This window comes from Monodelphis domestica, chromosome 1 (assembly GCF_027887165.1).
Source record: "Monodelphis domestica isolate mMonDom1 chromosome 1, mMonDom1.pri, whole genome shotgun sequence".
Classification (NCBI taxonomy): Eukaryota; Metazoa; Chordata; class Mammalia; order Didelphimorphia; family Didelphidae; genus Monodelphis; species Monodelphis domestica.
Genome location: NC_077227.1, coordinates 414,974,316 through 414,996,769, shown reverse-complemented (window position 1 = coordinate 414,996,769; position 22,454 = coordinate 414,974,316). Strand labels below are relative to the sequence as shown.

At 37.5% G+C, this 22,454-nt stretch overlaps 1 protein-coding gene across 3 annotated transcripts in view; it reads left to right on the top strand.

Moving 5' to 3' along the window:
* ASTN2 (astrotactin 2) overlaps positions 1-22,454 on the top strand; it is a 1,150,327-nt gene that overhangs the window by 400,283 nt on the left and 727,590 nt on the right. The gene's annotated exons all lie outside the window — the stretch shown is intronic.

Below are 22,454 nucleotides of genomic sequence, written 5' to 3'. Positions count from 1 at the left end.
TTTTTCTCCTAGTTTGACTGACAATGAGAAAATCTAGATTCTGACTGTCACTAAAAAGCTGTATGACCCTTCCTGGTACATAGTTAAGTGCTTGCTAAATGCTTTCTCTATTTTAGCATACCAATTCCCTTCTATAGTTTTTTTCTTCATCCACAAAATGAGGAGATATTGTTTCTAACATCTAGAAATGATTATTCTCAAGTTCCATTCAGCTCCAAATTCTATCTTCTTAGGTCAAGTCTTTTCCACTTCAAATATTTGTTTTTTTTAAGGTTACATAAAACTTAGACATTCTATAATACAAACTTCTTTCCAGCTCTAACATTGTATTTTAACATAAGCATATCTATTATTCAGTTTAGCTTTGATATTCCATGAACTATACTTTCTTATATCTCTAATATTCTATTTTAAGGCTTTTTTTCTGGTGTAGACATTCCATAATGCTTCTTGCTCTAACACTGTTTTAACATTTCTCAATCCTAAGGTATGTTCTAGCTTTGGAATTTTTATAAATCTCTAAACAGAATGAAATCAGGAAGGGGACCTGATATTTGCCTTTCCTCTCTCCCACACTTTCTCCCACTCTGTATCATTCAGTTGTTTTTCCTGTGTTCAAAATCAGTAGCCTTTCATTTGAATCATAATTTGGATGACTTCCTTATCCTCTCTATCACTCAGTTTCCTGATCTATAAAAGGAAGGTACTAGATCAGATATCTCATTTATCTTCCCTTTCTTAACCTATGATCCTATGAATTTTCCCTGCTTCATGCCAAACTTTCCAGAGATTGGAAAGAAAAAATGACAGCAAAATTGAGAGGGAAAGGGAATGCTGCATATCTTTCACCATATTTAAAAGGGGGTGGGAGAATCCCACTGAGCATTGTTGTAAAGGTAGAAAGTGAAAGAGACTGATTATTCCCTCTTACCAGTGTAAGCAACGAAAAATGACATGTTTGGTTTATCATCTTTTGTCTCCAGTTTCATTCCTGACAGCCATCTCCTTTAGTTTGAAGTCTGTGCTGACAGGGTGCTGGGCCAAATGGCATTGAAAGGAGGAGGAATTCTCAGTGCAATTTCAAGATTATTTCAGGGACTGATTCATGCTTTTGTGGTAAGGTGGGGGAGTCTTTGGTGTTACCTGACACTTTTCCCCTGCTTTCTCTCCTCCAAAGAGTCCTTTTGGTTATATAGACATGATAATTTCATAAATTCCACCATAGATAGTTAGAAGGTAAGATCCCAAGTTTGAAGTTTTCTCTCCATCTACAGAGAGATGTTATTGTCTGTCCATATGTTATAAGTTGTTAGATTGAAGATAACAAATATATTCTCTGGAGTCTCATTTGGTGCTAGATAGGACCTGAAATCATCTAGTTTAGCTATCATGGATAAAAAATAAATCTCAATTTGATCCATAGAAGTAAAATGACTTAATCATGGTAACAGATAAGTTTCAGAGGCAGGATTTGAATCTGTCTCTAAAATTGAGCATTTTTCAGATACAAACATTACATTTTATCTTTTAAATTTTTTTTGTTTCAAAATTACTAAATACAGAGGCAGGTAAATAAATGAATTGATAAAAGCAGATTTATTAAAGCAATTACTATTTGCAAAAGCATAGTGCTTAGGTCTAGAGATACAATAGAAAAGCAAGGTAGTCCCTGATCTCAGGAAACTCAGATTCCAAAAAGACTGACAACCCATAGAGAAGGTTTTGGATGTCAGATGGAAAAGTCCAGTGTTCCTTAGATTTCAGAGGAAAAGTAGATTGCAATGTACCTTCTTCAATGGTCTATTCAATGATAAAACCACATTCTATGTTAAACCATTTGACTTTATTGAAGTGGGCTCCTTCTCTACAGTGGTTATTTTCCTTGATGATGACTATAGGGACTCTGCTCGAAAAAAGATCAAAATCATACTAGTAACTCCTATAACAAGAATAATCTAAGTAGAGTTGTTATGTCCTATTGTCATAACCTAACATCCTTTTATCAAAGCAGATATATCTTCAGCACTAATCGCAAAGGCTTTACATTCCATGGAAACATTTAGCCAGATGGCCCAGGAAATCTCATCTAGACTTCAATGACATGTATGGTAAAGGAAATTAGAATTATAGTTACAAGACCAGGGGCTGGATTCCAGAACTTATATTTAAAATTTGTGTACATTTTGGAGAATTCATTTAACCACATTGAATCTCAGTTTCTGAATCTATAAAATAATGAGTTTCAACTAGGCAATTTCTAAAGTCTTTCCTGTTCCACATCTCTTCTATAAATTCCCTTCCAACTCTGCAAATAAATGCATTCTAACATTCCATAAAACTTTGCACATCAACTAAGAATTTTAGAAATATCATCGAGGGACTTATTAGAATTGAGCCTGAGGGAAGTCAGAGAAGGTTTCAAGGAAGGAACTGAATTTGAAAGATGTTTTGGGGGGAAAGTGATGGACAAAGAGAAAGAAGGAGAGAAGAAAATAATCAGAAGTTTTGTACATTCAAGTTAGCACCACAACCACCTAGCTGTACTTGACCTTGGATCAGTCACTTTCCTTCTCTGGGTCTTTTTTTCCACTGGTAAAATTAAGTGGCTGGAGTAGATAACTTTTAGATTGTCCCTTCTAGTTCTTGGCTTCTATGTTGCTTCAGTGTACCATTTTTACTCGCCTTCTCTAACAACCATCACTTTTATTCCAGGTCAGAAACACCACATGGCAAAGGTTGCTTCACTAGGGAGCATATGATCTAAACAAGATTCCATCTCCCATCTACCTCAAGTGGTCCAGCCCATCACCATGGCAACAGCCTCTTTAACTTTCCCTGGCCACTGATAGAGATAACAACCCTTACATCTGTTCCTCTAGGCTCTGCTTCTGTATTTTTTTCTCTTTCTTTTTTCTTTTTCTTTCTTTTTTTTTTGATTGTATCTGATCCAGCCTCACTGGGTAATTGAGTGTTTGAGAGTGAAAAATTATCTCACCAGCCTGGCCCTTATCTTGACAGCAAAGTAGCACTTTTAATTTAATTTTGTTCAGAGACGCATGGGTAACAAATTTCACTAATCGCTTAGCTGTCGCCCTCCGCATGGTAACCAGCCGTTTGTTACCAGGCAGCCTAGCATAAATACACTGGTCAGGGATTGGTGTCTTAAGGGAAGTAGGGAAAAGAAAATGGGGCCTTTATTATTCCTCATCCAGCCAAGTAGTCTGAACATAGTAGGTACTTGATAAGTCTTGTTAATTGAATGGAATGAAATTACTCTTACTCTCAAGCTGATAAATATGAGTACCCCATTGTAATCTCTCAGTGTGAATGGGCATATTCAGGAAGAGTGGAGAAAGAGAATAAGAGAGAAGATAAAGAATGATGTTAGAAGTTTCTACTGTTACATTCCACTCAGTGCAAGATGGAGAAAAAGAGGGACAATGAGAGACACTCCCTTCCACCCCCCTTTCCACCCTTTTGAGTCCTTGGTTCTGGATTTATGAGCCTGTTATGCTTTTCTCTTTCTCTCCATCTGAGTGGGCTTGACTCCTTCTCTCAGTTAATTAAAAATCCCAGCCTGTGCCACCAGCCTCTGTACATCAGTGGCCATATTGCAGAGATGCTGATGCCTTGTTCTGATACATAGTTCCCTGCAATTTGCCCACGAAGGAGTTTTTGTCAGAGGGGTTGGAAGCATCAAGTGATATTCATATGGAAGACTAAGGGACTTGGGGCTACCCAGTGGCAGCAGCTGCTGCTGCTGAGGTCACTAAATTAAATGAACTGGAAATAGAAGGTTAGTTGTGGAGGCATCCTGAGACCTTTGGCAGAGAAAAGAATTGGATGGGACTTACAATATCTTCAGTCCTATTGTGAATAATCATGTACTGAGGGTCAAGGGAATGACAAGAACATTGGATTAGGAATCATAATATCTGGGTTTGGATCCTATTTGACCCTTACTAGTTGTGCCACTTTAGCTCTCAGATCCTCAGTTCTCTCATTTGTCAAATTAAGGGATTTGGACTAGGTGATTTCCAAGATCTCTTCTAGCTCTGATTTTATAAAAAATATAATACTCAGTCAAATATAGCCTCTTGTGTTATTAATTTCCTTTTTCCTAAGAGAAGAGTCAACGTAGTATGGAATGGTCAGATGACAATTAGGTTGACTATAAAAAGTCCTAGGTTCTAGTGCTGGGCCTGCCTTTATTCTAGCTGTATGACTTGGAACAAGTCATTTCTTCTACCAGTGCTTTTGATTTTCCTTTTCTGTTGAACAAAGGGATCAGGATAATTGGTCTCTGAGATCCCCCTGAACTCTGAAATTCCAGTTTTGTTTAAAGTCCTTTTTAATGCATTCTATAACCTGGGAAGATGGGAAATTTTAATGAGGTCATTACATATCCATTTCATTGGTTTAGGGGATTGTGAATTGTTTCACAGAGAAATTTAGTAGTTGGTTGGTATGTTACATTATGATGAAGTAGAGTAAGTTTGAGTTCTACCATCTCTCAGTGGACTCAGATTCTTACAGACTATGGAAGAAGAGCACAAGTTTGATCATTTTTTTTGATCATTTCTGCTAATTTCTCAATACTTCACAGCCAGTCCTTGCCACTCTCTGCCATCTAAGCACTAGTCTTGCTAAATGAAAAGAGACTCATCAGCAAAAAATTTATAACCAGGTGATGGATTTGTTGTTACCCATATTTTGGGCCACCAGAGAAGGCTTCCTTTCATCCATATTTAATTTCTTCAAGCTAAAGTCTACACAGTCATTTCCTATTTATTATTACTAGTCATCTTGCTGATGAATGGATTTAAACACTGGGAAAGGAAAATTGTATAATACTGGGTTCCTAGGATTCTAGATCTAGATTGCTGAGGTGTTTTCTCCCTCCCCAGTTGCCTAAGAACAATCTCTCCTTTTTGACAGAACAAGCAAGCTTGATTGGCCCAACTTGTAACAGGTCCCTAGAACATATCTTTTCTCCCACAGGTTATTTTGCTACTTCAATGTACACTGTTTATTTCACTCATTCTCTTTAGACCGTCCTTCTTCTTTGCTTTCTGTTCTTCATTTTTGCCTCCCTCTCTCATATCTATTTATCCTCCTTTCCTCTCTTCCTCCTATTATCCTTCCCTTTCCTTTTTCTCTCTATTCTTCTATTTCATTCATTCCTCATTCCACTCACTCTCAAATATTTAGTAGACTAGAGTAAAAAAAAAGACTAGAAGGAACATAGAATATGTCTGAAGATGTGAGTTTTAGTACTAGCTCGTCAACTAAACTGCTAAAGTATATGGGCAAGTAACAGTCCCCCTAAGCCCATTTTTCTTCTACAGGATGGAGTTAGATTACAGTCTCTAAAGTGCCTTCGAGCTCTATGATTTCCTTTCCCCCCACTTCTAAAGACACCCCTTCATTGTAGGATCATAGGCAAAGTTAGGGGTAACCTTAAGAATCATATAATCTAGGAATTGTTAAAATTTTTATGTCCTGGATCCCTCAGCAATCTGGTGAATCATATAAATCTTTTCAGATATTAATTTCTTTTAGTTATATGAAATTAAATACATAGGATTATAAGGAAACAAATCATTATGAAATATAGTTTGAAATTTTGTTTTATTCATACACTCTTGAGTTAAGAATACCAGATCTAGCCTAAACTGCTCATTTTGAGGATGTACACAAGGAAAAATCATAGTAAGAAAGGAAATTCCTTGTTTATACTCTGCCATTTAGTAAGAGTGCCAGAATACAACCTTTTCTCAGAATCCCTTTCATATTCTGCTTTCCTTATCCTTCTCTCCCTCTTGTTCCTTCTCTATATAATTTCTCCTCCCTCTAGTGTTCCTCATTTTCTCTCTTCCCCTCCTATTTTATGTCCTCTCACCTTCAAACCTTCAACTGGAACAAGGCTGTAGGATGTCTACGTCTAAATTAAGCTAAAAATACAAAAACAAAGTGATCTGTAATTAAAAGACAGTGCTCCAGAAGAAGACATTTGTTTTCATACACCCAACATTACAATCCACAGTTTCTTAAACCATCTGAGACTTGGGAGGATTATATTAGAAACAGATTTTAAAATCTTCCAAGAAGCTCTAAGACTGAACAGAATACCGAATTTGGAGATGTTAAACTCTTTCTTCTCTGTTGGCCTCTTTTCGTTGGAAATTCAATAGCTGAATATATCAGTGTGCTAATTTTTGTCAGCTAGAAAATAGATTCTGTGGAGTTTGTATCACAGTGAAGAGTTAAAAAGACATGACCTCTGGTACCAACAATTCAAACTGCAGAATATAATTTAATCAGTATAGCCTCTCTGCTGAAGGATGCTAATTCTACCTTCTATACTATAGATATGTACCTTCCAAAATGGTGAGAGATGAAGACTTCATCATCTCTATATAGCCAACCTACCATAATCCTCTCATCATTTAGCTACATTTTTCACCAAGTGGCAGATTTATCTACTCTTGACATACCCTCAAGATCTTTTCATTTTAATAGGGCCTTTCAAAGATTGTATGGGTTTTGAGAGCCCAGGATCACCTCCACAGATAGAATAAGTAGCACTTTACTGGAAACACACTAACTTCTAGAACAGGAGTTTAAGGGGGCAGCTGGGTGGATCAGTGAATTGAGAGTCAGACCCAGAGATGGGAGGTACTGGGTTAAAATCTGGTCTCAGACACTTCCTAGCTGTGTGACCTTGGGCAAGTCACTTAACCCCCATTGCCTAGCCCTTACCACTCTTCTGCCTTAGAATCAGTATCCAGTATTGATTCTATGACAGAAGGTAAGGGTTTAAAATAATAATAATAATAGAAAAGAACAGGAGTTTAATTTTTTCTTTGTCATAAGCCCCTTTGGAGGTCTGATGAAATTTTTTAAACTTTTTTAAAAAATATTTTAAAAGTATAAAATAAACATATAAGATTATAAAGTAAACCAATTATATTAAAATTAAGTTACCATCAGTATATATGTATATATATATATATACATAGACTCTAGATTTTGAAACACTTCTAGAAGATAATAATAACAAAATACAATTTGTATGAAAATATAATTTTTCAAAGTAAATCAATAAGCATTTATTAAATGTCTTCTATGTGCCAGAACCTATACTGATCACTGCAGAGACAAAGGAAAAGAAAAAGAACAGTCCTTGTCTTTAAGCTCATAATCTAAGAGGGGAGATAACATCAAAAAACTATACACGATCAAGATATATAAAGAATTGCTTGAAAATAATCAACAGAAGAAAGGAAGTAGAATTAAGAAGGCTTGAGAATTGCATTTTATAGAACATGGAATTTTAGCTGTTCAAAGAAAACCAGGAAAGCTAGGGGTGAAAAAGGAAAATATTCATATCCCTATAATATCCCAGAACTAGATGCCACAGTGAATAGAGCACTGGGTCTGGAATCAGAAAGACTTATCTTCCTAAGTTCAAATCCAGCCTCATATTTTTAATAATGTTGTGATGATAGGCAAGTCACATAACCAGGTTTGCTTCAATTTCCTCATCTGTAAAATGAGCTGGAGAAGAAAATGGCAAACCACATTGGTATCTTTGCCAAGAAAACCCCAAATGGAGTCATAGTCAGACAGAATTGAACAATGACTGAAAAACAGAATAAAAGATACAGAGAAGGAAGGTACTTTAGAGGCTACCTGGTCCAATGTCCATTTTGAGTGAGAAAATTGAAACTCAAAATTGTTCCTTTTCCAAGTTCAAAAACGTAGTAAATAATAAAATTGAGTTGGAACCTGGGAGAGAAATGTAACATATTCTGCTTGGTCCCAGAAACAATGAGTTAATGTTTTGGAGGCAAATTCCAACTCTATATAAAGAAAAACTTTCTAAGAAGTCAGATTATCTAGAAAGATTCCTTTGAAAATAGAGAACTGGTTCTTAACAGTAGTCTTCAAAGAAAGATGGCACCATCACTTGTTAGAGATGTTACACTGTTGATTGCTGTTCAGCCATGATTTTGGATTAGATGGTATTTAAGATTCTTTCCAATTTTGATATTCTTTGATTTTTTCTGATTCTAATTCCCGTATTCTTTTGACCACACTATGAAGGAGCAGTCAGGGCAGATATTTTCTCCATTTTACTATTATGAAAATTGAAGCCCAAGTGAAAATGAAAGCATGATTACTCAACCTCAGCTCTTATTTTTTTTTAAAAACCCTTACCTTCTGTCTGGAGTCAATACTGTGTATTGGCTCCAAGGCAGAAGAGTGGTAAGGGCTAGGCAATGGGGGTTAAGTGACTTGCCCAGGGTCACACAGCTAGGAAGTGGCTGAGGCCAGATTTGAACCTAGAACCTCCCATCTCTAGGCCTGGTTCTCAATCCACTGCGCTACCCAGCTGCCCCCTCAGCTCTTATTTTTTAAAAATCATTTTAGTATGAAAATCCTAGTTTCAATATCTTGTTATTTTTGTTCCTCTTTTTCCTGATAACTTGAAACTTTCTTCTAGGCAGAGCATTTGTTCCCTTTTGCCATTTTATCCACATGGATACTCAGACTGCTCTGACCAATAATTTCCTTGCAATGATTGCTAGAAGGAAACCCTAGTAAGAACATGAAAACCAAATGAGATTATGTTTGTAAAATGCTTTGTAAAGCTAAAGGCGCTATATAAATGTCAGCTTTTACTATTATTGAATGGTTTGCAGATGGAAGTGAATTGTATTGTGGTTTTGGCAAACTGGAATTTGGGAAGGAAGGTATATGCCCAGTGATGGGAGAAGCATTCAGAGAAGGCCAAGTACTGGGGAAATGGGGCACTTGGGAACACTTCCAAGGAGATGAGAGCATTGATTTGTTTAGGCACAGGCTGTTGGGGCCAACATATCCTGAAAGAGCAAATTGGGCTGGAATAGGAATAACTCTTGCTTGGTAGAAACTCACTGCTGCCCCAGAGGCCACTACTGGATGGCAAATAACAGCTTCCTAGCATTACTGTTAATCTTTAATTGGTATTTGATTTGATTTAACATGATCTTCTGCTTGTAAAACACCTTGAGATGTTTCTGTGTGTGAGTGTGTCCCGGAAATGCTGGTTTATTGTATTAACAAGTCTCAGCCTGAACATAAAGAGAGATAATTAGAAACTGCAAAGTCCCTTGACATGCACAAGGCAGCCAAAAGCTCCCGGGAAAACAATCCTTTCAGAAGCTTTTATGTACCAGGAAAGCTAAACCTGGCATAGCCTCCCCCATGGGGAGGGGAGGCTGGGAGGGTCACTGCACTGGCTATTTATAGCTTTCCAAGAGCTTTTACCTAGCACTTATGTTCCAGTCAGCTTTAAACACTCAGAGTACTCTCAGTCTCCATAGCGCCTCCTTTATTACTGCCTTCACTTTCTGGTTTGGGGACAAGTTGTCCTCTAAAAGTTTCTAAGTAGGTTTTAAACTTGGAATACATTTCCTCATAGAAATGGCATGTCAAAATTCAATACTTGGGTCTACTGATAACAGATTATTTAATACCAGTTTTACCTGTGATCACCTACTTTTTATCAGGCATAGTCAGTCCTTATCCTTCTTGACCCATGTGCTGCATTTGACACATTTGACTACCTTTTCCTCCTGGAAACACTTTCTTCTCTGGACTTTCAGATCACTCTTCTCTCCTGGTTTTCCTCCTACCTTTCAGTCCACTTGTCCCCAGGCTCATTTTCTGGCTCATCATCTGTATCATGTTCCTTGACTGTGGGTGTTCCCTAAGTCATTGTCCTAGACCCCCTATTCTTCTCAATGTACCTGTGTTCATCAATTCCCATAGGTTTAATTATCATTTCTGTGCCACTGAATCTCTGATCTATATAACTGTCTCCAGTTTCTGTCTTCACTTTTTATGCTATATTACCAATTTCCTATTTGGCATTTCCGTTTCTATGCCCCAGAGACATTTGAAATTTAAATCCAAAATAATGCCCCCCAAATCCACCCCTTGTCCAAATTTCCCTTTTTCTTGATGAAGGCACCATAATTAGTTCAGTTTACCAGCTTATAACCTTGTTATCATCATTTGTTTTTCACTTTTTCACACCCCAAAAATTCAGTGTTAAAAAATTTTGTCATTTTTACCTCCAAAACATCCCTTATTCCTTACCTTTTCTCCATGTTCATACAGCTATCACCCTTAGTTCAATCTCTCATTACTCTCCAAGGTTACTTTACAAATGGCCTCTTGATGGGTCTTCTCACCTCAAGTCTCTCTGTATTCCAGTCCATCCTTCACATTGCTGGCAAAATGACTTCACTGATGTTCAGATCTATCTGTGCCACTCTGCTACTCAATAAAGTCTAGTGGATGCCTGTCATCCTTAGAATACAATTAAAGTCCTTCTGTTTATCTTTTAAAACCCTTCACCACCTGGCCTCAAATCAGTAATCCTAAGTGGCATTGTATATTCGTCCTTCTTCCTTACTCTGTGACCCAGCCAACTGGCCTTCTCTCTGTTTCTCACATCTAATATTCAATCTCCTATCTCCATGCCTTCATGCTCCTTCTCAAGAATCCTCTCTTCCTTCAAGATGCAGCTCAGTCATCGCTGTCACCACCTTCTAGTCAAAGCTTTTCCTGACCACCTCAAATTATTGGTCACCATTTAGGATTTATTTTTTTAAACTGTAGATGATTGCATGTATTCTTATTCCCTCCTCTTCTGCAACAGAATGTAAATTCTTTGTGAGTAGGGATGGTTTTATTTAGTATGTTTGTTGATCCAATACCTAGTCTAATACCTGGCAGGGAATAGCCATTTAATAAATATATGTTGAACTATTATGTACCTGTTTTATCCTGGAGAAATTATTTAACCTCTCTGACTCTTAGTTTCTTCATCTGTAAAATGTGAGTATTGGACTAGTTGATTTGGCCTCCAAAGTCATGTCCAAGTTAACATCTCTAATCTTGTGATGCTTTGCTTTCATTCTATGATCTCAAAATATAAAACTTAATAGAAATATTTCAAAGAAGGAAGGAAACCCACATTAAGTTTCATACAAGGTATTAAGAATTTTATTAAGAATGCATTGATTTTATTAAGAATGTATTAAGAATTTTACAAATATTATAACCCATTTGATCCTCACATCATTTCCTAGAGCCAGGGGCTACTGTTATTTCCATTTTATAATTTAAGTGAATAAAGCAGAGGTTAAGTGACCAAGATCATGTAACTCATGTCTCAGGTAAAATTTGAACTTAGGTCTTCCTGACTTCAGATCCAGTACTTGAATCACTAAACCATCTATCTAGTTGTTTCTCAAAAACCCATTCTCTGCTTTCCAAATTCACAAGTTAAAAAGAAAGTTAAATACAAATTCACTACATCTCCCTGGGCATTCCCCCACCCCACCCCACCATTAGAGTTTGAATTAGAAGGGCTAAGTCCTTTTAGTCCTAATATTTTATGATTCTCTATTTTCATAGGCTTGCCAGGATCACTGTATTAGTGAATGAAGACTCCCCTGCATGCTTTTTCTTTTTCTTTTTTATATCCCTTACCTTCTGTCTTAGTATCAGTTCTAAGATAAGAATAGTGGCAAAGGCTGGGCAACTGGAATTAAGTGACTTGCCCAGGGTCACACATCTAAAGACTGTCTGAGGTCATATTTGAACCCAGATTCTCCCAACTCCAGGCCTAGCACTCTATTCACTATGCTACCTAGCTGCTTCCTTTTTCTTAAGATAAAACATTTGTATTTTAATTGGAACAGCTGCTACTTTGTTGTCCTAATCCAGTGGGAGGAGGGGGGGAATCAAAAAAAGAGAAAGAGAAGGGGGTGGGAGGAGAGAGAGATAGAGAGGGAGAGAGAGAGAGAGAGAGAGAGAGAGAGAGAGAGAGAGAGAGAGAGAGAGAGAGAGAGAGAGAGAGAGAGAATGAATTTTGGTTTATGTAGCAGGAAAGTATTGTTACTCTGGATGACTGAATGGGAAATGGGAGGCAGTTTGGGGATATGTACTAGCATTTGCAAATCCTCATATCACATCATCTAAAAAGCCACTTGCTCATTCCACATCTAGATTTGGCCCTGGGACTGAGCCATGGGAGTCATGCTACAATGAAGCAGATCTATTCTTAATATGAAATCAATCCATTGAAGGGTCTGGGTTACATGCATTACCCAGGACTGCTCCCTTGTCTTTCATTTTTTTCTGAGGATGTACAAAGATCCCTAATGGAGGAGGCCCTGCTAGCATTTTATTGGTGAGGGCCCCCAGTAGGGGATGTGAGCTCCTTGAGAGGCTTTTTTCTTCTTTCTGTATCTCCAGCATTTGGCACACTGTCTGGCACATCTTAGACCCTAAACGTTTATTGTCTGACTACTGACTGACTAAGGGATTTGTAAGTGTAAAGAAAGGAAAATGAGTAACTGGGAAAAGGAAACAGAAAGATGGAGTGGAGAAAAGCTGTGGAACTCCCAACAACTGCAGGCTGCCTACCCCTGACCTATAACATCAGCATGAAATAAACATGATCAATTCAGCTGTTATCACCAGGGAGGGGAGGAGGATTACAAAGCAATTGTTGTTTTGTTTAGAGCCCACATATGGCTGATGCTACAAGCCTCAAGCTGATAAAGATGGGATAATTAAAGTATATTTTAATAGACTCTTCTCCTGACTGTGTCTTTATTCTGTTGATTTAGAAATATGACCAAAAAGCCAAGATAGCAGTGTCCCTCCGCTATCCCCACCTTACCCCATTTCCCCTGGTCCAGCATTTTTCATATTGAAGAAAGAGGGGACGATTCTAAATAGGCTAGTTCTTGGGGTCAGAAGTGGAAGGCAGGTCATTAGTAACGATCTTCTAGACAAGAGCATCACTGCCAATGGGCTTGTGTACTGATAGCACCAACTGCTCATAGGAGCCACCTTAAATGTCTTCTCCTTTTTCAGCAGGTGCTGAATCTTTAGTGTAGAATAAGATATTTTGCCAGCTGTTCCCAAACTCTACACAGAGACAGCATGCATTCAGAGAGGCAGCTAATTGGAATCCATGAGAAAGAGTGCTGGGTGTGGAAAGCTTGGCTCCTTAACCTTTAAGTCTTTTATAATGTCCAAGCAAAGAGCTAACTTCTCTAGTCCCCTCCCTAGGCACAGACTTGGTTTGAAATAAGATGGAATTTCCTGAGATGCTGTACACAGTATGTTGAAAGGGGCTGGTGGTTTTGAATGGATCATATTTACATAGTATTTCACAGTTAAAAAACACTTTCATAAATGCTGCCTCATTGGAGCAGCATTTATACTTTGGCAGTAGAAAGGGTAGGTGATAATATGAGCAAGTATCCCCATTCTTCAGATGAAGGAACTGAGGTTTATACAGGCCAAGTGATTTGTCCAAAGTCATTCAGTTAATTGATTTTAAACTAGCACCAGAACCCAGGTTTACAAGCTCCTGATATAAATTCATTCTACCATATCATGATGGTACCCAATTTATAATTATTTTCAAGCAATCAATCCAATTTATGTTTTAAAATTTTATTGGATTATTGATTTAGAGTGGAAAGGAATATTAGAAGATGTCTAATCCAGCCCCCTCACTTGACTGGCCAGGAGAAGGTAAGGGACTTACCCACAGTGACATATGCAATAAGCAGCAAAGCTAGGATTTGAAATCAGATTTTGTATTTTTAAATCCAACACTCTTTCCACTGAAAAATTTTTATATCACTTTCATTTCAAAATATATTCAGTCCCTTTCAATTGTCCTGGGAGAATTTATAAAAGAGAATGGAAGAAAACAATTAAGCAAAGCTAATCAACAGAATATGCAATGTTCTTCACCCAGAGTTTCCCACCCCTGCAGAGGAGGAAGTGAAGGGAGGGAATAGACATTTCATTTAGTCCAGTCTAAATACAAAACAACAGTCAATTCATTGGATGCCATTCAGAGACCTCAGGTGAGGTATAATTTTGCCACCACCTTAGCTGGTGATGAGGCATCAGAAGCCTTGAATCTTAATCTACCCTCAAAGAAGTATAGCCCTAACAAAGAGGATAAAGTCTAGCTTTAACTCCAACTGGTTATGCCACCTCTGGGATATCATTCTGAACTCTGGACACCCCATTTTAGGAAGGGCAAGGAGCGAGCCCAGAGAGGAGTGACTAGACGCAATGCTACACAGTTATTTAAAGGAATTGCGGACAATGAAGAATTTAGGAATAGGTGTGAGGATGAGCAGAATGAAATATTTGAAAGATTGTCATGTTGAAGAAAGCTTAAACTTGCTCAGCTTGGCCCCAGAGGGCAGAGCCAAGAGCAATGAATGGCAGTTACAAAAAGGCAGCTTTTCATAATAATAATTTTTAAAAAATTTTTTTCATGATTAAGGCTTCCTCCAGGAAGGGTTTCCTGCCTTGGAAGATGAAGAATTTCCCTCACTGATGGTCTTCAAGGAAAGACTGATAGTCCGTTTGTTGAATATTTTATTGAGAACATCCCTGCTTGGGTGTAGGATGGACTAATTGACCTCTGACATCTCTACCAGCTTTCAGTCTATTAAGCTATGCTTTAACTCTAGACCTGGGGGGCCTTTACCTAGCATTGGGAAGTATAACAATACAGCCCAGAAAGCAAGATCTCAAAACAAGAAGCTATAACATAAGAAAAAAAAATAACACAAGCAAAGCTAAAAGTCAAACAATGCATTCAGACTTCATCAGCTAAAGGGCAGACTATGGCTACACCTATGGTCTGGAGGTTTTCTTTTTGCTGTGAGATGTGTCCAGAAAGCAGTGAGTCAGCTTTCCACACCAGGAAATCAATTTAATATTTCCATATTGCAACAGGATATAAAGAGCCTTTGGTTTTATTTCAAAGGACCTGGGTTCGAATTCTGTTTCTTCCATTTAATAGTTGTGTCCTTTTTGGACAAGTTACTTGATAATTCTGGGCTTCCATTTGTCATTAAGAAACATTCTTTAAAAATCAAAACAACATTGATGTGAGTTTCTGTAATATTTATTACTACACCGTACATGTAGGTTTCATTCCCACTTCTTTGCTTACTAATAGCTTCTCCACCCACCCACAACTGATGAGTTTTAGACAGGGTGTGCAAACAGGAAAGCAAAAAGCAAAACTCAGTGACCTCCCCTCTTTCCCATCCATATGGAACAATCCTCCCATTCAGATGCTTATCACTGTCTCCTCACATCTAATCCATCATAAATGTTACCAATTAGAAAATCTTTCCTATTCACATTTGACCCAGATCTGTTCATTGAAAAGTTTGCCCTTTTTCTGCTTTTAAAGAGGAAAAAAAAAGAATATTTTGATTGTGGGCAGATAGATGGCTCAGTGGTTTGAAAGCCAGTCCTAAAGATGATGGATGTCCTGGGGACAAATCTGGCCTCAGACATTTCCTAACTATAAGACCCTGGACAAGTCCATTGCCTAGCCCTTACCCCTCTTCTGCCTTGGAACCAAAACACATTATTGATTCTAAGATGAAGGTAAGGGTAAAAAATATATATATATACTTTGAACTCATCTGGGAGAGAAAATCCTTGTGCTGTTTTCTGAGTAGATTTTCCAGGATTCCCTATGCACTTATTTCAGTCAGGAATAGCTTCAGTCTCCAAACCAAAAACACAAGCCCTTGACATGTCTGAGGAAGTCGGATGGGTAAATACAGAAGTTAGTGGGAGGTTATAAATCATGTATCACAAATGCACATTATGTGATTTGTTGAATAAATTATTAACACCATTCCAAGCCTTGGCACTCACTGGCATATTTACATTCTCTGGGCAATGAAATAAATACTGTCAACCTTGTATTTCCAAAGGGGAAGCAGAGAGAAACTAATAAAGCTTTCCTCATGCAAATCTTTGGGAAGTTTATCAGCATCATAGGGTGGGCATTCTTTAGGGAAAAGCTGATTTTTGGTACAGTGTTTTCCCAAAAGGCTTTCATTTCCTCTATTGCTTGCTGATCATAAACTAGTTCCCAAACAAGACTGCTAATGTAGGAATCTGGTTGAAGATTGAACTGGAAGAAGAAATTCTTCGTTATGGTTCCCACAGCTACTGTCACTGACTGTTCTGTTCCTGTCTTTACCTATATCTACATCTAAACACACAACACATACTTGTAAAATTTAGTAGTGGTTCTGCTCAAATACTCAAAGTTCTTCAGGTGTTTGCATTTTATAAATAAACATGCCCTAATGTCGTTACTATTATCACTGTTCCATAAATTTAACAGCATAGACAGAGACATGAAAAAGACCAGTTGTACCTGGTGTCTCAGTTACAGTTACTTTGGGAACCATTGCTGAAATTCCCCAGCATCTCTGCTGAAATGATGCTTCATCATGTTTGTGTATATGTGTGTATGTATGTATGAGATATTGCTTAAAACCCCCAGCTTCTGTTCCCTCTTGGGAGGGGTCTTCTCTTTCCTTGTAAAATTCCTTGTTGCTGAGTAGGCTCAAGGGAAACAAGGTCACCAAAACACAGAATTTTAGATTTGAAAGAGACTTCAGTGACCACCTACTCTAAACCCTGACGGAAAAACAAATTGCCTCAGCAACAACTTGACAGGTGGTCATTCATCCATTTCCTGTAGATTTTCAAAGAGGGGAAACCAGTGACCTCAAAGGCCAGTTCATTTCTAGTTCGGTACCTTTAATTATTAAGAAATTTTGTTTTGTTTTCCCTTATACCAAGTCTAACTTTGCTTCTTTTATTTTTAATTTATTTTTCAATTTTTTTGATCCTTTGATCCTTTCTAAAAAAATTTTAAATCATTTTAAAGTATTTTTCCAAGGTTACATGATTCATGTTCTCTGCCTCCTTTCTTCCCTTCCTCCTCCCAGAGCTAACAAGCAATTGCACTGGGTTATACATGTGTTGTCTCTTGATACCTATTTCCATAATATACATTTTTGTAACAGAATAATCTTTTAAAACCAGAATCCCAAATCATGTACCCATATAAACAAGTGATGAACATACTTTCCTTCTGTATTTCTCCTCCCACAGTTCTTTCTCTCGATGTGAATAGCATTTTTTCTAAATCCCTAAGGATTTTCCTGGATTATTACATTGCTATTAGTAACAAAGTCTATAACATCTGATCATCCCATGATCTTTCATTTACTGTTTATAATGTTCTTCTGGTTCTGCTCATTTCATTCCCCATCAGTTCAGGGAGATCTTCCCAGTTTTTATAGAAAACAAATAGTTCATCATTCCTTATAGCATAATACTAGTCCATCACCATTATACTTTGCTTGTTTGTAACTCCCACTCGCTATTTTATGTTCTATCCTATCTGGCCAAACAGAGCAAATCTTATTTGGCTTCCATTTGATAACTCTTCAAATACTTAAAGATCTCTATTGTGTCCCTCTTCAGTCATATCTCATATAAGTGAAACATCTCTAGCTCCTTCAGCTAATCCTTCTATGGTTGATGATCCACCATGATTCATTCAATTCAATTTAGCATGCCTTCATTAAATACCTTTTCCATGCCAGATTCCATGCTAGGAACTTGGGGATACAAAGACAAAACAAAATGAAGCAGGATTCAGTATTCTTTGTTACATTCCCCCTTCCCATTCCAAATGTTTCCTTTTTACCATTAGCATTTGTACAGTGGATTTTCACTTTTGTGGTTTTCATTTTGCGTAAGATGATTAAAATATTTACTTGAGGAAAAATAGCTTTTTGTTTACTATAACAGCTCATCAGAATCTCCCTATGGATCTCTCCATATACCCTAAACTTAATCAAATCCCTTCACTTTTTTCTTTTCCTGGCTAAATGCAATGTATTCCTATAGAAACTCATCTTAGATCCTGTTTTCTATCCCTTTGGACATTTTGAATTATTCTGAATTATTACTACTTCAACAATTTGAGCCCTGGATTTCCAATCCAAGGACCAAGATGTATGGGCTTGAATCTCATCTCTGATACTTACCACTTGTCTGATCTTATGTCAGATCCCTAACCTCATCTGGAACTCAGCTTCCTTATCTCTCAAATGAGAAATTTGAACTAAATGTTCTTTTTCTCCTTCACTGTTCTAACATTCCAGATGTGTTCATCCCACTCACCCTCTCTGTTATAGTTGGGTCATTTTAAGTGCTTGTGGATCTTTCCTGTGAAACAAGAAACAGGGCTAGTTGGGTTTGAAGATGTTAGGCATTAATTTATTAACCTAAACATATATAAAGAGACCTAGTTGAATCATTGCATTTCTATTATTAGAGACTTCCGTGAGGGAAAAACTTATGAGGAAAGAGAGCAAGACAAATTGAAAAACTAACTCATTGCATTTTATAGAACTACAAAGGTAAATAAGGCCTCTAAGGAATATCTAGTCTAATACAATCATTTTACAAGTCAAGAAATTAAGATCTAGAGGAGAGAAATTACTAGCCTAAGGTAATAAAGCTAGCAGTCAACTAAGCCAAGTCTTTTTGCTCCATATAAGGTAAATCCTTGATTATACTACAATGTTAGTTGCTCCTTATAAATGAGCTAAAGGGATTTGCCTCTAAGGCTAGGCTGCCAAGGTTAGTGGTTGAGTAGTTATGAACCCAGGTCTCCCTGGGCTTTTTCCATCACTTTTTACCATTTCCCTTTAATGCCTTTAATGATTAGCATGCATTGCATCAGATTGATCTATATTATCCCTTGGGGTAGGCCTAGAATTGTTATCTTATTAGATGGTAAGATTAAGAAAAAAAAAAACACAAGAATCATATAAAAATACCTTTAAACATTAAACCTCAAAAAGAAAGGGAGAAAGATCACTGGAGATTTCAGTGAAGGATACTTCATAAGACATTGCGTCTTCTATTTTTTTTCTATTCCTACCTTTTGAGAGGTCTAACAGTAAAGTCGTTTATCTCCAGATGAATGTTTAAACACAATGAAAAAGTGCTTGTGCAGAATTGTTAGTTGTCTGAATAGAAGGTGATGGATTGAAAAGCAAGAAAAATGTCCCTCCGCTTTAAAAGCAAGAGAAAGATGTATTTATTCTAATAAACACTTAGGTATTCTGGCAATGGTATCGGATGTAACCATGAAGACAATGCAGCCAAAAGAGCAAGCCTATTTTAGACCCTTTTAAGAGAACTATGGTTCCCAGAAGCAACATAAAAGACATTATCAAAGAAATGTTTGACTGCCAAAGGAGGTGGCTGGGTCACAAAGTGGGACTAAGATATTGAGAGGAAGAAATTGCCAAGAGTGAGCCTAGATGCTCCATTGGTACCTACATAATGGAAGTATAAAGGGTGAAATTATGGTTGAGACTGAAAAGATCTAAATTTAAGTGGTCGCCAAGGGAAATCCCAAATAATAAAATACCCAAGTCAGCTGCCAAATTTTATGGTGATTTAATTGATAGTGGAAAAGATTAAGAAGAAGAAGGAGTAGGTTTTTTCTCTCCCTCTTCCCCTGTCTGATTAGTATCAGGTGGGAGATCAGGAGATAAGGGAGTAATGGTTTGGAGTATGAAGGAGGAAGGAATCAGCCTGACCTCCAAAGGGGCTCAGCTAAGATGCCTGAACCTGAAATCATCTCCAGGACAAAACTCACCACCCAACACTCCAAGATGTTGGAACACTTAGCACACTGCCAGCCAGAGTCCTCTCCAGGGAAAGAGGAGGAGCCAGGAAGTGCCTTACCTTATATGGACATTTTTACGTCATTTTTCTGCATCTCATCTGGACCAGTGAGGACTTATCTTGACTTAGGACAGCCCAGAGGTCTGTCCTTTTTTTGCACATGTCTGTTGAAGGCCATCTCCTCAGAAAATTAAATCCTGAGTTTGATGCAGACCTTCAAAATCTTGTTAAACTGAGTAGGGTGAAGAATATAGAGTTTCCAAGACCTGATTCTGTTATTCCAAGTATCTCCATTGTTACTGATAAGGAAATAGCTAAATCATATCTTCTAAAGAATGGTCTGATTCAGGTGGAATCATTTTGAAATTCACAGAAGGACCCTCATCAGTTGGTTGGATCCCCATAAACAATTTATAGGAATACATGGACTTGAAGCTTGTTGAATAAGAAGGCATGGATTGGACAGAGAACCCCCATCCACAAGATTACATGTCCATTGAAATAATCCAGAGCAAGAATCCAGGGCAAGGCAAGTGATAGTATATGTCTCTCATTGGTCATCTGCAATATTATCTTTCACTGTGGACACCATATTTTTGGAAAGGAATTGACCAATGCAAGCATGTTTAGAGAATGGAAGATGAGGATGTTAAGAGAACTGGAGACTGTTCATGTGCAAAATTATGGAAAGAATCAAAAGCTGGTTCAGCCTGGAGAAGAAGGAAACTTCATGGAATGATAGAAGGGCATGATAGTTACCTTCCAATTTTTCAATGGCTGTCCTACAGAGGATGGATTAGAATGGTTGTCTTTGGCTCCTGATGGCAGAACCAGTAGCAATGAGTAGAAATCACAGAAATAGATTTGGCTCAGTATTTAAAATAACCATTTCTAGTAATTTAAGTAATCCATTAGACTTCCTGAGGACACTGGAAATTCCCCTTTACTTGAAAAGCCTCTCAGGCATATTAGCGAAGGGATTCTATTTGGACATAGTTTGAACTAGGAACCTTGGGGGAAAACATCTCTGTAAGGTTTGCTGAATTTTGGTGAAATATGGTGAAAGTAATGTTCTACTAAGAGATGAGGTATAGGGCAGATATGTTACAATTGCCATAGAATGAGCGCTAGAAGTGATAAATAGAAATAAATAAGATATAGTTTTATATATATTATTTTTAATGATGCATTTTCTAGTATCAAGAGAGGAGGGAGGGTTGGAGATACCTAGGAATTTTAATGTAACAAACAAATAATTTTTTTAAAAGACTACTACATTTGAAATAACACACCTGGGCTCAAATCCATTCTCTGCTACTTACTCCCTGTGTTACCTTGGGCAAGGTACTTCATCACTGTATGCCTCATTTTCCTCTTGTAAATTAAAGATGTTGGAGGAGATAATCTCCCAGGCCCTTTCTTGTTGTAAGCTTTAAAACCTTATGATGGAATAAAAGATTCAGAAAAGGTATGGGAAAATGTAGAGAGAATTCTTTGCCTGGTTAGGGTACCACACTGAAAGACCTTTAGATGTCAGAGGGCAAATAAGGACCCTAAGAACTCAGAAGAAATCAGAGACCTTGAGTGGAAATAGGAACATGGAAAGTTAGAATAAACACAAAAGCAAAGAAAAAATATAGTTCATCTAATAGGCTTTCAGGAGAGATAATGTTGGCTGACTATCATCTCTGCCCCTTTGAGCCAATTGTGTTTAGTATCCCTGACACTTTTGAAGCTTCCTATGATATGCTTAGAGAGCCTTCATATTGTTTCAGGAAAGAATACAAAAATGCCCGTTCTATGGAGCTAATTGAGTATTTACCCCCAGAATTCACTTACTAGGAGCAAGGTCCATGCACAGGGTATAGGCTATTTCATTATGAACAAAGTAAAGATGCAAAATCTTGACACCAGTCCTGTGTGGATCACAATGGCACCCAGCAGTTAAAAAGAACTATTTCTTGAAACAACCATTGGTTCATTTATTTACTCATTCAAGAAACATTTATTGAATGCCTAACTAGGCAGAACCTTGTGCTAGGGGGAATATATAAAGTTTTGATAAGAAATATCTCTTAATCTTGTGAAATTTCTCATCTAAGTAAGGCAAGAGACCCAAACATTGAGAAGTGTACTGTATATCAATTCCGTAATCTCATTGAAAAAGTACAGACTGTGATTCTGGGGGAGATTTGATAGAAACTTTGGTGACCTAAGGATACAATGAAGAAGGCATCTTGGAAGGTGATAGCTTTGATTTGGGGTTGAAGTGTCTCCTCTCTTTCCATCATTAATTCTCCATCCTCCATCCTTTAAAGTCCCATTCAGAAGTAATATCCATTGCTGGGGATGAAACAAGATCATAAATCTGGCAGGGCATGATACAGGGGTAAAAAATAAATAGCTACTAGAGATTAAGGCAAGGTAGAGGTTACCAGGATTTGAATTCTTTTGGAAACTGCAATGTTCTTTTGGTTTACATGGCATCACCAGAAGAAGATGATGGTGTTAAAAAGGTATTTTTTTGTTTGTTATGTATTTTTATTAGGAAAAAGCCAGAAACCATTAAAAGCACTGCATTATTTTCACAATACCATCCAATCCCCTCTAACCCGAAGTTTCTCAAGTGTAATTAAAGGAACACATTGCTTCTATGTACTCCTGGGTTTTTTGTCTAGGGTTCTTTCACTGCTTCTTCAGTGGAATTCATTGTTATTAAAAGCCATGCCCAAATTTTTCATTAACTATGTCATATTTAGGCTAGAGAGGCAGCATGATATTTAGAGTCTGACAATCTGAGTTTGGATTGT